At 40.4% G+C, this 15,196-nt stretch overlaps 1 protein-coding gene across 3 annotated transcripts in view; it reads left to right on the top strand.

The window, feature by feature from the left end:
- The window catches only part of cadps2 (Ca++-dependent secretion activator 2), a 290,724-nt gene that overhangs the window by 132,888 nt on the left and 142,640 nt on the right, over nucleotides 1-15,196 (top strand). The gene's annotated exons all lie outside the window — the stretch shown is intronic.

Below are 15,196 nucleotides of genomic sequence, written 5' to 3'. Positions count from 1 at the left end.
ACATAATAAAACCACCACTCTTCACGGAACGCAACACTAAGCAAAGAACAACGATACCCATAATGCAATCCGTTCAACACAACTACAGCGCGTTACTCTTTCTTTTACAGCTTGAATCGCCCCCACATAAATCATTTTTTCCAGACCTCAACTTCTGACAGGACTGTCTCCAGCTCAGAGCCGATGTTTTTTTTTTTTTTTTTATTTGTTTCACTTGTTTTTGCAAGTTCCTTTTAAGGATGAGCGTTTAATGGATATTTATCCTCGTTATTATATTCAAATGGATCTACTTGAGGGAGGAGACAGCGTGGGGTTGGAGAAATTATCTTTCTGTGTGGAGTTTGCATGTTCTCCCCGTGTCCCCTTGCGTAGCTAATGTGAGCTACCCTCACATGTGAGCTACACTCACAAAAACATGCAACAGTCCTGGGCTATACTGCCCCCTCTGGCCAACCGGGGAACAGATGGGGTGGGGAAGATCCGGCCGGAATAACGTGATCCTTCTACGCGCTACCCCACCCTGTCTGGTGAAAAGATGCGGCCTGCTCACTCCTCAGGTTAAGGAGGAGACCTGAGCTCAGTGCAGGGCCCTCCTGGGGTTGGTAGAGGATGGCAATGCCCAGGACTGTACCTTAGGTATGAGCACTGGGTGATGAAATGAGGAAAAAATTGTGGATAAAAAATATTAAAAAAAAAAAAAAAAGATACACTTTATTGTCCCACGTGTGGGGAATTGGGGTTGGGCTTTAACCCATGCTGCGCCCATAGAAACACAGACAACAAGAATCAACAACAACAAAGGACAGGGACTCCTCAAGGACAAGAACATACACCATATTTACATAGACATAGACCACAGAGTGTGTACTAGATGATACCGTTTCAATAACACAGTTCAAAGATAACCCTCCTCTATATTTCATTTGCTGCTATTAAGTAGCCTTATTGAGGACGGGATAAAAGAGTTTTTAAATCTATTTAGCCTCCAGCGTGGGGCCCTAAATCTCCTCCCTGATGGCAGTAACTGGAACTCCCTGTGTAACACGTGGGAAGGATGGCGTATGATCTTGTTGGCCCGCCTTAGAGCAGCCTGCTCATAGGTGGACTGCAGGTGTGGGTGTTCCTGTACACCTGTTATCTTCCATGCCGTCTGCATGAGACAAACCAACTTGGACCTTAATTGTACAGACAAATTACCGTACCAAGCGGCGATGCAATATCTGATAAGACTCTCACAAACAGCATGGTAAAAAATCAACATACATTTTTGTTCTACACCATGAACTCTCAATCGCCGCAAGAAGTGCAGGCGCTGTTGGAGTCTGCTACAGAGCGTGTCAACATGCATACTCCAAGTAAGCGAGCTATCAATAATAACAACCAAATATTTAAACGAGGCAACCTGTGAGATGGCTTCATTGTGTATGACCACGGGCCGGTGGTCACCCACTCCTCTGGGGTCAAAAACCATCTCCTCTGTCTTCTTACCGTTCAAAACCAAGTGATTCTCATCACACCATGAGACAAAAAACTCTATTTCTGAATGAAATAGGCTGGTTGATTGTGATGTTCAAAGAAACCTACGTGGATTTGGGCGTACGTACAGTTTTGAACATCTGAATTTTTTTTTGCGAACGCAAGAATTCCACACACGGATTTGCGTTGAAATCCCGCACTCTTTGTACATGAGGCCCCAGATCTCTTGTCTTTGTTAGATTAATAGGGATTGATGAACATGCTCACTTCCTCCTGCCAGCAGATGGCACCGCCCTGCCCCTTCACCTCTCTCATGTCCAGCTATGCAATGGTCAAAGGGGCTATTGCTGAGATGTCCAGTTCCTGAAAAGACCTCTTGGTTGCATGAATAAACCTAATTACAGCCTGGTACAGAAAAACGCCCTCCATGGCTGGATTTCACGCCCATCACAACTGTACCGGGGTTGAATTTTTATTAAATTCATCAGATAGAATTATACACAGTTGCGCAATTTTTGCATGACTGATTCAGGAAACTGCAATGTTTCCAAATAAACAAATCCACTTCAATCATAGTTTAACACATCATGTCTGACATGTCAGACATGAAAGCTTAATTATGTTAATAAGTGCCAAACACACCAATCACCTTCTCATTCAAGCTTGTGCCTGGGCTGGGGACAACCACAAATCTTCATCCAGGACTGTGATGTATTACTTTCCTCATCATTTGACATAGAAGACATAATGAACATTTATTTCTTATTAGAAGTGTGATTTTGAAGCCATCAGAGCAAATAAATCAATGAATAAAACACTGACGTCTCTTTGGTTGCTTGAAGAACATGAATCAAACCATTAACTTTAGACATTTATACCCCTCTGTGTGTTGTTGAAGCTCCAAGCTCGAGATGAAGAACAAGAAAAACATTTGTGAGGGAACACAAACATTTCAGTGCACAGTTGGAAAAGACAGGAAAACACCGAGCTCCCCCTCTCACTGTGTGTGTGTGTGTGTGTGTGTGTGTGTGTGTGTGTGTGTGTGTGTGTGTGTGTGTGTGTGTGTGTGTGTGTGTGTGTGTGTGTGTGTGTGTGTGTGTGTGTGTGTGTGTGTGTGTGTGTGTGTGTGTGTGTGTGTGTGTGTGTGTGTGTGTGTGTGTGTGTGTGTGTGTGTGTGTGTGTGTGTGATGCCCTGCAGGCTCTCTCACACTGATTGAGGGGATAAACGTTCTAATCAATACTTTCCAAATAGGAACATGACCCTTATGGACAACTGCTGGGTTGACTTAATAGAAGACAAGGAGGGAGGAGGGGGACGAGGCCTAAATAAGTGTGTAGGCGGGAGAGGGATGAGATGAAGGGTTTTGTGTTGTGTCCAGTGAAGCAAAAACAAGGACCCCCTAGTTTCCTCTTGGAATTAAGTGACTGCTTTACTTTACAGACGTTAGCAGTTAAAGCTAAAAAGCAAAAAGGAAGGCTTTAGCTCGATAAAGCTGATGGCTCCCAGGAAAGTCCTGAAATGTCCTTATTTTTGCCCCCTTTTGGCTACGCCAGACCAAACATGAAAATGACACCACTGCGCTGAAATTCAGTACAGTTCCCTCATAGTGCACTGCAAAAACTCAAAATCATACCAGGAATATTTGTCTTATTTCTAGTTAAAATGTCTCATTTTTAGTCAAAAAATGTCCTTACACTTAAAACAAGAGTCATTACCAGAAAAATAACTTATTTGACAATTTTCACCTGTTTCAAGTACATTTTCACTTGAAATAAGTAGAAAAATCTGCCAGTGGAACAAGATTTATCTTCTCATTACAAGCAAAAAAATCTTGTTCCACTGGCAGATTTTTCTACTTATTTTAAGTGAAAATCTACTTGAAACAGGTGAAAATTGTTGTTTTTTCCAGTGATGAGTCTTGTTTTAAGTGTAATGAGATTTTTTTTTTTACTAAAAATGAGACATTTTAACTAGAAATAAGACAAATATTCTTGTTAAGATTTTGAGTTTTTGCAGTGTGGTCCCCCGTGACAGATATTTGTGCAGCACAAACATCCATCCAGGCACATGAGGAAAAGCTGAGGAAAAAGTCAGTGTTTGCAAGTGTGTGACTTCCCAGAACTCCTTGCACCTACAGGGTGCACATGGGCATGTTTCTTGTCACAGGCAGGACTGTGCTTGTTTGTATTTAGTTTTTTTTCCCATCAGTGATCGTAGCAGATGCCTTATTCTGTCTGAAAGAGCTTTTCATTTGTTTGTCAGGGGCAGCATCAAAAGTGTGTCAGTATTTTTCATTCTCACTGTTTAATTACAGTAGTAGCATGTCAGCTGGAAAATAAAGCTTTTTTTTTTGTTATTCGATAAGACACTCGCGTATGAAATAGTGACCATGTGGATTTGCTTCCCAAAATGTTTGAAAATACTGAGTGATTTCTGTCTGTAATGGTGAGAATCATTACATAGGCTATGCTAAATCTGCTATTATTTGTTTATTTTACTGTCTGAATCTATCATATATTAGTGCAAATATTCAATATATTCCCAACGCTCTAAAATCCTTTATTGTTAATTTCTGTTAAGGTTAAACGTATTCTTGAGGGGATTCAGGATTTTTTAACTCCCGATCCGATCCCGATCACTTGAGTTTGAGTATCTGCCGATCCCGATTTTTCCGGATCCGATCACTTTTTTTGGCTCCCGATACATTTCCGATACTTTTTCCCGACCAGATACATTTTGGCAATGAATTAAGAAAAAAAAAAAAAGAGAGGACTAAGACTCAAATTATCCCAAGTTTCTTTTCTTGTCCATTGGAGAAAAACATGGACATATATTTCAACAAAGCTTATCAGCACTGGTGCCACAAAATGTAAAAACATGAAATTGTAAACTAAAACAAAAAGTGCAGAATAGTGCAATAACAAAAATAAATACATTTAACTTCAAAAGAGGTAGTTAAATGACATCCAGTCAAATGCACAAACACAAGAAAATTTTAATACTTTTTGGCTTAACCTTAGTGCAACATTCTGAATGGCATGTAATGAATAGCAGCAGCTTAATGCAACATGAACATATGTAAAATTTCACAATTCAAACATGTAAACCATGTTAGTTTCGCTTACTTCGTCACTTCCGGCCACCAACTGTGACGTTAAATGCAACGATATATAAAACGATTTAATACATATTAAAAACATTAATAACTAGGTATGTCCCGATACTTTTTTGGCCGATACCGATGTTTTGAAAATGCCGTGAACGGGCAACACTAATTCTTGACAAACAATTATTACTAAAACTGCGCTGAAGACAAACAGTGTCAGATTCTGAGGAGTCGTGCAGGATTATGCTGCAGGATTGTGTTGCGGGATTGTGTTGCAGGATTGTGTTGCGGGATTGTGCTGCGGGATTGTGTTGCGGGATTGTGCTGCGGGATTATGCTGCGGGATTGTGTTGCAGGATTGTGTTACAGGATTGTGCTGCAGGATTGTGCTGCGGGATTGTGTTGCAGGATTGTGCTGCGGGATTGTGCTGCAGGATTGTGCTGCAGGATTGTGCTGCGGGATTGTGTCGCGGGATTGTGTTGCAGGATTGTGTTGCGGGATTGTGCTGCGGGATTGTGTTGCGGGATTGTGCTGCGGGATTGTGCTGCAGGCTCGAGCTGAGTAGTGAGCTTGTCTCTTTAAAGGAGCAGACTGAGGAGATGTTTTCCAGAATGACATCTGGGCCTCTTTCATTTCTGTACCTGCCTCACCAAGACTCCTTCCAGCACTGCAATTAGAACAATCCATTCACCGCCCATCCAGCTCTTCTGTGTTTGGTCTTTTGTGAAAACTGGAGGGTTTTGTGTTCCAACCTGAGCCCCTTTTCAGCGAGCGCTCTGAGAAAAGGCCAGTGCTGAGGCGTGGGGGGACATCTGTTGAGAAGTGGCTTGGATTCATGTCATGATCTAGGTCATATTTTATTCACAAAGAGTTTGAACCCTGCAACAACAACAGTAATTAGGCAGAAATTTGGTGTGTAGATGGAGCCCACTGCCCAACTAAGTGTAGTTCTATTGATGACTAAGGGCCCTTGTACAGCAAACCCACGTGAAGAACCAGCAGAAGAAAAGGCCCCTGCTGTCTCTCTGCACACGAGCAGCGTCTGGGCAAAAGAAATATGGCAACTCCGCGTAAATCAAATCCAACTGTCAGCAAGAACATATCAACTACATCTGTACCTCTGACTAGAGGGGAGAAATGGTGTAGACTTTACACAGTAATATAAAAACTAGGGCTGTCAAACGATTAATTTTTTTAATCGCGATTAATCGCATATTGTCCATAGTTAACTCACGATTAATCGCACATTTATTCACACATTTTTTGCTGTTCCAAATTACCTTTAGGTATTTTTTTTTAATGTTTCTAATACTGTTAACAACATGAGAAAGGGCAAATATGCTTGCTTTATGCCAATGTTTATTAGACTGTACACAAAAAAAGCTTCCTTCATAAATACAAACACAATGCAGTCCCCAACTTTACACTTGTAAAGACTAACCTAAGATTCCTTGTTGTTTTAAGCAGCTCAATGTAAAACAATGATGCATCACAAACATTGTACAAGAAGTGCATTGGTCAGTTAAATTTTCCATGTAATTATGTCTAACGTCATATGGAGGAAAATAAAAGGCTCAAAAAATATCCCCTTCTCCTAAGTGGTATTTGAGACTCGACGTGCTTTGATGGTAATTCATTTCAAATTGACAGTACATGCAAATAACTTTAGTCTTGTCCAGCAAACCATCTGGCATCTTTTTGAAAGTAAACTAGCCATTCAAAAGTCCCTTTTCATTTTCCATCTTTCAGTTCACCAGACTTTTCCTCAGACTACGGTGCCGTCGAGCGCCAGAAACTATATAATGCACGTTTTTGTTTTTTTTAATCCTGCGCGTTAATCGTGCGTTAAAAAAATTGTTGCCATTAAGAGGACGTTAAGTTAACGTGTTAACTTTGACAGCCCTAATAAATAAAGAAAGAAAACAAAGAAAAAATGTGGCTATGAGCTCAGTGTTTCCTTGCATAGTCTCAGCATATTAACCTGTTTCATTATAGTTACGTGTATTTTAATAAACCAAAAAGCTTTATCATTTTTCACTAGCACATCATAAGCAGTTCCTGTTACATGAATGTATTTCACCCGTTCACTACGCAGTTATCAAGGCCATCGCTCTCACCGACAGAGGTGACGGCGGGGGAAGACAGGAGACAGTTGTTCACACATGTTCCCAGGATTCTCAATATACAGTACGTCTCTCTTATTTGTGAGAGATCTTGTGCTCCCCGTTATAGTCAAGGGAATAGATGAGGGAAACCTCTCTCTTTCTCTGCGCCAACATTACATCATCCATCCATCTCAACTTATCAGGGATTTGGGCTCTCAGTTTAGGTATTATTTGGCTTTTGAAATGTCCCTCTTGAAACAACTTTGTTGTTGCTATGGTCACTCATTGTAACAGGTGGTTAAAAAGTGTAATTAAGTATAATTAAATATATAAATATATGAAAATAATTAAAAGTGCAAATTAAATAAACGCTGCAAATAAAAAGAAACGGCACTGCAAGTAAAAGAAACGCTGCAAATATAAAGAAACGCTGCTGCAAATATTAAAAAAAAAACGACGCAAATAAAAAAGCCACAACGGAAGTGAATTACCGGGGACTATTTTTGCTGATGCACCGGTATTTTACACGTAGTGACATTGAACACTAACCTTTTTACTTATTTTCTCGTTCGTTGTTCTTCTTATTCCTCGCTCTTCTTATTTCTTCCTTTTCACTTACGTCCTCTTCGTCTTCTTCTTCTCCTCTCACGTAAAAAACACCGGTGCATCTGCAAAAATAGTCCCCGGTAATTCAATTCCGTTGTGGCTTTTTTATTTGCGTTGTTTTTTTTATTTTATTTGCAGCGGGGTTTCTTTATATTTTCAGCGTTTCTTTTATTTGCAGCGGCGTTTCTTTTTGTTTGCAGCGTTTATTTTATTTGCTAAGCGTTTATTTAATTTGCAGCGGCGTTTGTTTCTGTTTGTAGCGTTACTTTTATTTTCAGCAGTGGCGGGTCTCGGCCACCGTACAGTAGTCCCAGGTGATGCTGCAGGGTAAAAAGAAGGGACTGATTCTGCACACGCAGAATCAGGAAAGGAGCAGTGACAGAGAATTGCTTCAATGTTGTTAAACCTTGAAGATAAGTGACCACACCAATCAGGTTTAAAGCTGTTTAAGGCGGTCTTGAAATAGATACGACATATCGTCATGTGCTGCTCAGTGGGGGTTACGCTTATCGTCTGCAACTTCATCTCGTTTGTTTGGGTTTTCCTAGATTTGAGGTGACAGACCTTTTCATTGTATAAACACTCGTGTCCAAGGGTTTATTGTCATCCCAAGACACCCCCCCCCCCCCCCCCCCCGCCCAGTGACCAGTGAAGCAGAGGGAAATGGGCTATGAGGTCATTGAGGATGAGCACTGGAGTGGACAACATCTGAAAACCAATATTTAACGTTAATTCTCATGACTCTGACCCATTTTCCTGACAGAACTCTCACTTTTGGGACATGGAAACCTTTGTCCTGTGTCTTCTTATGCATTGGAGAGATGGGGATGCAGGTGGCCACCGTTCATATCTGCTCTCTGGTGTCCTCATGCCACAATGACTTCCCCTGCTGGATCTAATATGGCAGACTCTGATATAACTGCTCAAATATATGCGTGCACACAGATGAAACTCACTTTCCTTTTAAACCTGAGGAACCCCCAGCAGTTCAGTCACATTTATAGTAATTAGAGGAATTTGCAGGAGAGGAGGAGGAGGAGGAGGATCCGTTTACACAGAGGAAGACTGTTGAATGGTGGGTGCTGGAAAACATTTGTGATAAAAGAAACATGATATTCAGTCATTTCTATGGTTCATGTAGCAGGTCATAATTAAAATCAATAAATGAATAGTTTGGTCCTTACAAGGTTTCAAAATTGGATAAATATTGCCTCACATTTTCAATAAAACGTGTTATTCTGTGCCAATAACTGTATGACAAAAAGTGAGACTGCAGCACGTTGTGCTTGATTTTTGGACAACACATCCTTGGACGATTGGCAGCTATCTTGAATGTTTTCCATTCATGAAGAATGACTTTCATTGTAGAATGGAAATGATTTTACGATTCTGCCCAGATTCATGGTCGCTACGGTTAGCAGATCATGGTTGAGGGATCAACACACACCTGAATACTTCAGACCAGCAAACGTCCAGAAAGAGACGCTATCACTCTTTATGATGATCACATTATCACGTGATTTTTATCAGCAGCATCGGCCAGCTAATTGTGTACTTCGGGAAAAAAAAGTGTGTGCACACATAATTCACATTTTGCCTTGTTTTTGTAATGATTTGGTATCATATGCCAAGTTTTGTTCCTGTCCAACTTTCAAAAGGGAAGAAACCCAAACCAATAATTGACTGTTTAAGTCGATGTGGGACCCAGAATCATTGTCTTTTTAAACAGAATACCAAGGACTTTAGACACATTCTATTAAATGTTTGATTATTATTTATTATTGGTCATTTTCAGTGTTAGTGATTTCAGGATGAGGGAAATATTTGATCACTTAAGGGCGTAATGATCATGTGGTGGAACTAGAGCGTTAACAGTTTAACTGCCAGTCTGGAAGGATGCACATGTTTTCTGTCTTTGTTCATAAATTCTGAAACCTGATTGAGAACAAACTCAAAAGTTTACTTTAATCCAAGGACACAGCTATTTGCTATTTGTACTGTTGTTACTTAAAATGTAACTTTTTTGTTGATTCATGAAAATAAATGGGGGACACAACGTGAAACTTTTGTTCACTTTGACCCTTGTGTTCCCAATAAAAGACGTTTGAACTGGGATGTTAAGCTCTTTGAATTGCCTTGTACATGAAATGGGCTATACTAATATACTTGGCTTGTTTGGTTACCTTTCCCTTTTTTGTAAAACATTTTACTTTTTTTTTCCACTCTATATTGTTTAATCTGAACTAATTGGGTTTTTCTGGGTACTATGTCTTCCTCCAAAAATACACACATTAGATTTCCACTCATCCGTCGGTGTTTGTGTGAGGGTATAAGTTGGTTTGTGGTGTCTTCACTGCAAAAACTCAAAATCTTACCAGGAATATTTGTCTTATTTCTAGTTAAAATGTCTCATTTTTAGTCAAAAAATCTCATTACACTTAAAGGTGACATATTATGGCATTTAATGTATATTTTAAACAGGCCTTGAATGTCTTAAAAACAATCTAAAGCTTGTTTTTTCTACATAAATCATAAATCCAGCCTGTGGGCCCTGTCACTAGTTTTACCGCTTCTAACCTATTTTTCTGCGCCTCATTTTTAGGGAAGGGGGGGGTATGATAATGAGGCTCTGTGCTGATTGGCTCCCTGAATGACGTGTAGCAGGGGAGGAGGATAAACCTGCTCCGCCAGAGCAGCCCGAGCCTGTAAATTATCACAACACTGAATTTTCACAAATGGAAACTTTATTGTTAAAAAAATAAAATATGAGTTGTATATAAATAACATTTATGCACTATTTAAGCCGGATCTGCCCGGCGGATGCTGAACGCTGGCCCCGGAGCCACGGCGGTTGCCCGGGAGCAGCGCTGCTGGAGCAGCGCGCATCACCGCGGCTTTAACGGGGGAATCTGACCGGTTCCGACCGGCCGGGACCGCAGGAACCGGCCTGGACTGGTAGCAAGGACTCCCGGGGACCGACCAGCGGAATTTCAGCCGGATCTACGCGGCGGATGCTGCGCGACGGGCGCCGCAACCTCACGGCGGGCGCACAGAGCTCCGGAGCGCATCCGCGGCGCATCGTCGGTTACCGGTGATCAAACCGACAGATTTGCCTGAAAATCTCGGAGGGTGAAGCTGGTCCAGCCTGGGACAGACCCCCGAGGACCCAGCTCCCAAACCACCCGGGAACCTGGATGATTTAACCCGGATCCGCTCCGCCGCAGCGCCGCGTCCGACTGGCTGAAGGAAGGACCGCTCCAGCAGCGGAGAGAGCTGGTTGTGGGCGTGGTTTCAGCAGCGGAGGCTGAACCTCTGGAAATCTGCTCCCGTCGTGACGTCACGACGGGAGCAGATTCTAATCGGCTCAAAAAAAACCACGTGACACTGGGGGACTCTGTCCGGCGGGGGTCAGAGACCCTGCAGAAATTCATGGTATTTTGTCTCCCCTGTGCTGGCAGGGTGAGGGGAGACCACTTTATATATGTTAAAACAAGAAAAAACGTGTTTTTCATAATAGGTCCCCTTTAAAACAAGAGTCATAACCAGAAAAATAACTTATTTGACAATTTTCACCTGTTTCAAGTAAATTTTCACTTGAAATAAGTAGAAAAATCTGCCAGTGGGACAAGATTTATCTTCTCATTACAAGCAAAAAAATCTTGTTCCACTGGCAGATTTTTCTACTTATTTCAAGTGAAAATCTACTTGAAACAGGTGAAAATTGTTGCTTTTTCCATTGATGAGTTTTGTTTTAAGTGTAATGAGATTTTTTTTGGACTAAAAATGAGACATTTTAACTAGAAATAAGACAAATTCTCTTGTTAAGATTTTGAGTTTTTGCAGTGTTGTGTGTGTCACTGTGAGGGAGTGGATACCTACAACCTGTTGGGTTAAGCTGCAGCATCCTACTTTTCAAAACGTTGGGAGGTTTCCACTTGCTTAGCTTCTATAAATACAGCTTTTACCCAGCTGCTCTTTTTTTCCAGCCCCTCTACAGTATCTGGCGTTGAGAGAGAGACAGGCCAAGTTGATGTACGGTGGAAACCAATCAACATTGTCCTTTGTTAATTTTAAGGTTTTAGTTTTTTACGAGACTGTTATTCAAGTTGAACAGCGAATGCAGTTCAAGACAACTTTGTTTACCTCACTAGAAAGCTTAGCAAATGGGCTTGACGGGCCAAAAGCGTTTTTTTAAGAACAAGGCCATCACGTGAAACACCAGGAACTCTCAGCTCCCCTGTGTTTCGGGGTGAAGGAAGGGTCAGGCGAGCGGTGACACTGCTTTGACATTTCTCGGGCGATGCTTTACCTCGGAGGGAGGCGGACGCCGGCGCTCCGGCGCTCCGGCGGGCGGACGCGGCTGATGGAGACGTAATGAGGCAGTCTGCTCGTTAGCTGCTAATTGAGCGGTCAGCGCCAAGACTGGAGCGCGCCATCTGTTTGTCATGGAGGAACATCTTGTTGCTTCACGCCCATCAATGAGGGCCCCCCTCCTCCCCATCTTTCTCTTTCTCTCCCTCTTCTGTGGCGTGATATTAATAGCTCTGGCCCACAGACATAGAGAGGGAAATGAAAAAAAGAAACTGAGTAAAATGACAGACAAACAACAGACCTGAATGTGGGAAAAAAAGGGAACTAAAAGAGCCCAAAAGAATCAGCCAGGTGCAGTTAACCCAGACAAGAAAAGGAATGCTAGAAAGAGTATAAATGAGATTGCAGGCCAAAATGTTTTCAAAGATCAAATCCTACAAAACTCAAGTACCCATTTTAGTATCCATGTAGTGCTCCTTTCCAGCGTTCACTATTAGAGGAAAAACATCCACATCAGAAATTGATCACTGAGATTTTGGGGAAATGTTGTGAAACTGAAACCTGTGGCTATGTTACTTACCAATTATTGGTAAATAACAATTTTGATTGTTATTTACTATTAGTTGTCTGTGAGTTTCTGTCAATTTCTGCTGAATGTGATGTACCAAAGATACAACTGTCCACTCTCCAAACACGGTTCTGATCACTACATTACTGCAGAATTTACAACAAATGTTTCAAATAAAGTTACACAAGTCGTATAATTTTAGCATCTGCAAAACAGTCGATTGTGAGAGGTCGCCAGACGAGCTGCAGTTTATAATCCTGATTTACCTGTGGATGTCATTCTAGTTTGGACTAGATTTCCTAAAAAACAATGAATAATCCTGACGTCATTTGCAAAGAGTCCAGATGTGGTTCTTCCCTATTTTTGTGTGGATTGTCTATAATCACATACGACAACCTTTAATCCAGAATCGCTTCACTAAAGAGTAAATATTTAAACAAGACAACATAGTAATATTCAGCCAACACAGACTTTTCACTGGTTGATGCTGTTTTTAGTACCTGAACAAATCATGTGTTGTTAGTCTCACCAGTACAGTAGATCTACTGTAAGGTCTGCAGCTCAATTTACATGCACTTTATCAACTGGGTACATGCATTTACTTAAATGGGTAATTGAAAACATTTTGCCACAGCAGCCACAAAGACCAGACCGAATGTACAAGTGTACATAGATTATCTCACAAATTACGAGCTATTTGCTCAAATCAATTTATATCTTGATCAAGCAAAAGACATTTTTACACTTTACTGTGTGAGATGTTTTAAAATCATAGTCTGTGTTGAAAAGTACCCATTAATATAAACTCTATCTAAATAACACATTTTGCTTTTGCCCTGATTTAATGTTTAACAAAAGTGTCTTTTTGGACTTGAAAATGACAGAAAATCCAGTAAAAACACAACGTTTTTTCTGCTGCTTGTTTTCTCTCACGGGTCACTCATCGTCAGACGGTGCCAGAGCTGTCAGGAGAGAAGAAGTGTGTGTGTGTGTGTGCGTGTGTGTGTGTGTGGCTTCAGAGGTGCTAATTTGTTAATGTTGCTTCCATGTGGAATTTTAATTAGCTTGTAAGTTTCATACCTGATTTAGTGATTATGTGCAAGATGAATAAACTAATGAACATTTCAGGATGTTCCAGTTGTTCAGCATCATTGTTGTTGTTTATTATAGAAAACTTCAGCAGATATCTCAGATGTAGTTACAAGTGTCTACACTGTGTTTTAATTGCAATAAGGTATTGACAGGTTGTATTGAGTTTGAGCTAAATTAGATTGTTTGGGATTCTTTAGAAGGGCCGTACCCTTCAAAAAAATCCCAAACAACCCATGTTGGTTCTCCTGAAGCCATGATTGAGTATTGCTATAGATAAATAAATCTGTGGAAAAAACACATGAAAAGGGATGTTTAAATACTTACAAATACCTACATAACTGTAAAAATGTGTTTAGTTTCATTAATTTATTTAAAGGAGCATGAGGCTCCTTTTAAGAAATGAGACTCTCTAGCGCCACCCTTCATCACGACGGCCGTCGGGGTACTGCAGCCAACAGTGAAGCCGGCACGGGAGAACGGGGAGAACGCACATGCAGCGTCATGTGACGTCACATCCGCAGCCCAGCGCGGGAAATTCGGCCCCACAATTGCAGCACATTTTGCAGCACACAGCCTGTTCAAGGCAACGGAGAGATACACTAGAGGGCTCATTCTTTTTGGTTTGGAACGCTTCATCTGACATTATTACTAGAAAACTTAAAACGTATACGAATTTTTTTCATAAATCCTGCCTCAATCCAGCCTCAAGCTCCTTTAATGAGATCTTTATTGTATTTTCAGAATTGTTTATTTTATGATCATGTTTTAATCTTATCTTTACCTCCTTGTTTTGTCTTGGATGGAACGTGCATGAACTGATCCTGCCTTACCAATGTTGATACTTGTATTAGGACACGTATTCATTGATTGATGTTACTGCATTGTCCCTATTATAAGACAACCTGAAAAGCTCCAACAGAGTGTCTGGTACAAAATAATTAAACAAGTATTCTAGTTTACACTCACTTTGGAATTATATTATGAAATGATGGTTTGAAGTGAGGCATGAACAACATCACAGTTGCATCAACAAATACACTGTTTTGTGCATAGTGAATATAAAAATAGAGGGTATCGAAAGAAAGTGAAAAAGGCTAAACGTATCCTTTATAGCAGGGCTGATCAACTCCGGTCCAACTAACAATGACCTCATTCTGTACACACCTTTAGATTGTTGTGTGTGTTTTGGAAGCGCGGCGCAACATACTAACTTAAACACTTAATGCCTGTCAAGTGTTGAGCCAACTTTTCTGGAATGTGTTGCAGACCTCAAATGACAATAGAGTTTTATAAAGAAATACAATGAAGATTATGAGAAAAAAAAACATCAGCAACACTTAATACCTTGGGTTCATTCTGTCTGTAACAAAACAAAGTTAGGATGAAGCGTTGTTAAAGTTGTAAAACAGCTTCATGAGACCCTGAAAAACTGTTGCTACCTCAATAACCACCAAAGCTTGTTTTTTACTACTGAAATTTTGAGCCAGATTTTCCATCGTTATCAGTTATTCAGTTATTACAATGCAAAAACTTAAAATCTTAACAAGAATATTTGTCTTATTTCTAGTTAAAATGTCTCATTTTTAGTCAAACAAATCTCATTACACTTAAAACAAATCTCATTACACTTAAAACAAGTGTCATTACCAAAAAAATAACTTATTTGACAATTTTCAAGTAGATTTTCACTTAAAATAAGTAGAAAAATCTGCCAGTGGAACAAGATTTTTTTGCTTGTAATGAGAAGATAATCTTGTCCCACTGGCAGATTTTTTCTACTTATTTCAAGTGAAAATTTACTTGAAACAGGTGAAAATTGTCAAATAACAAGTTATTTTTCTGCTAATGACTCTTGTTTTAAGTGTTATAAGTTATAACTAAAAATTAGACATTTTAACTAGAAATAAGACAAATATTCTTGGTTCTTTTG

The sequence above is a fragment of the Cololabis saira genome, chromosome 5, assembly GCF_033807715.1.
Source record: "Cololabis saira isolate AMF1-May2022 chromosome 5, fColSai1.1, whole genome shotgun sequence".
NCBI lineage: Eukaryota > Metazoa > Chordata > Actinopteri > Beloniformes > Belonidae > Cololabis > Cololabis saira.
This window is presented reverse-complemented; position numbering and strand designations above follow the sequence as displayed.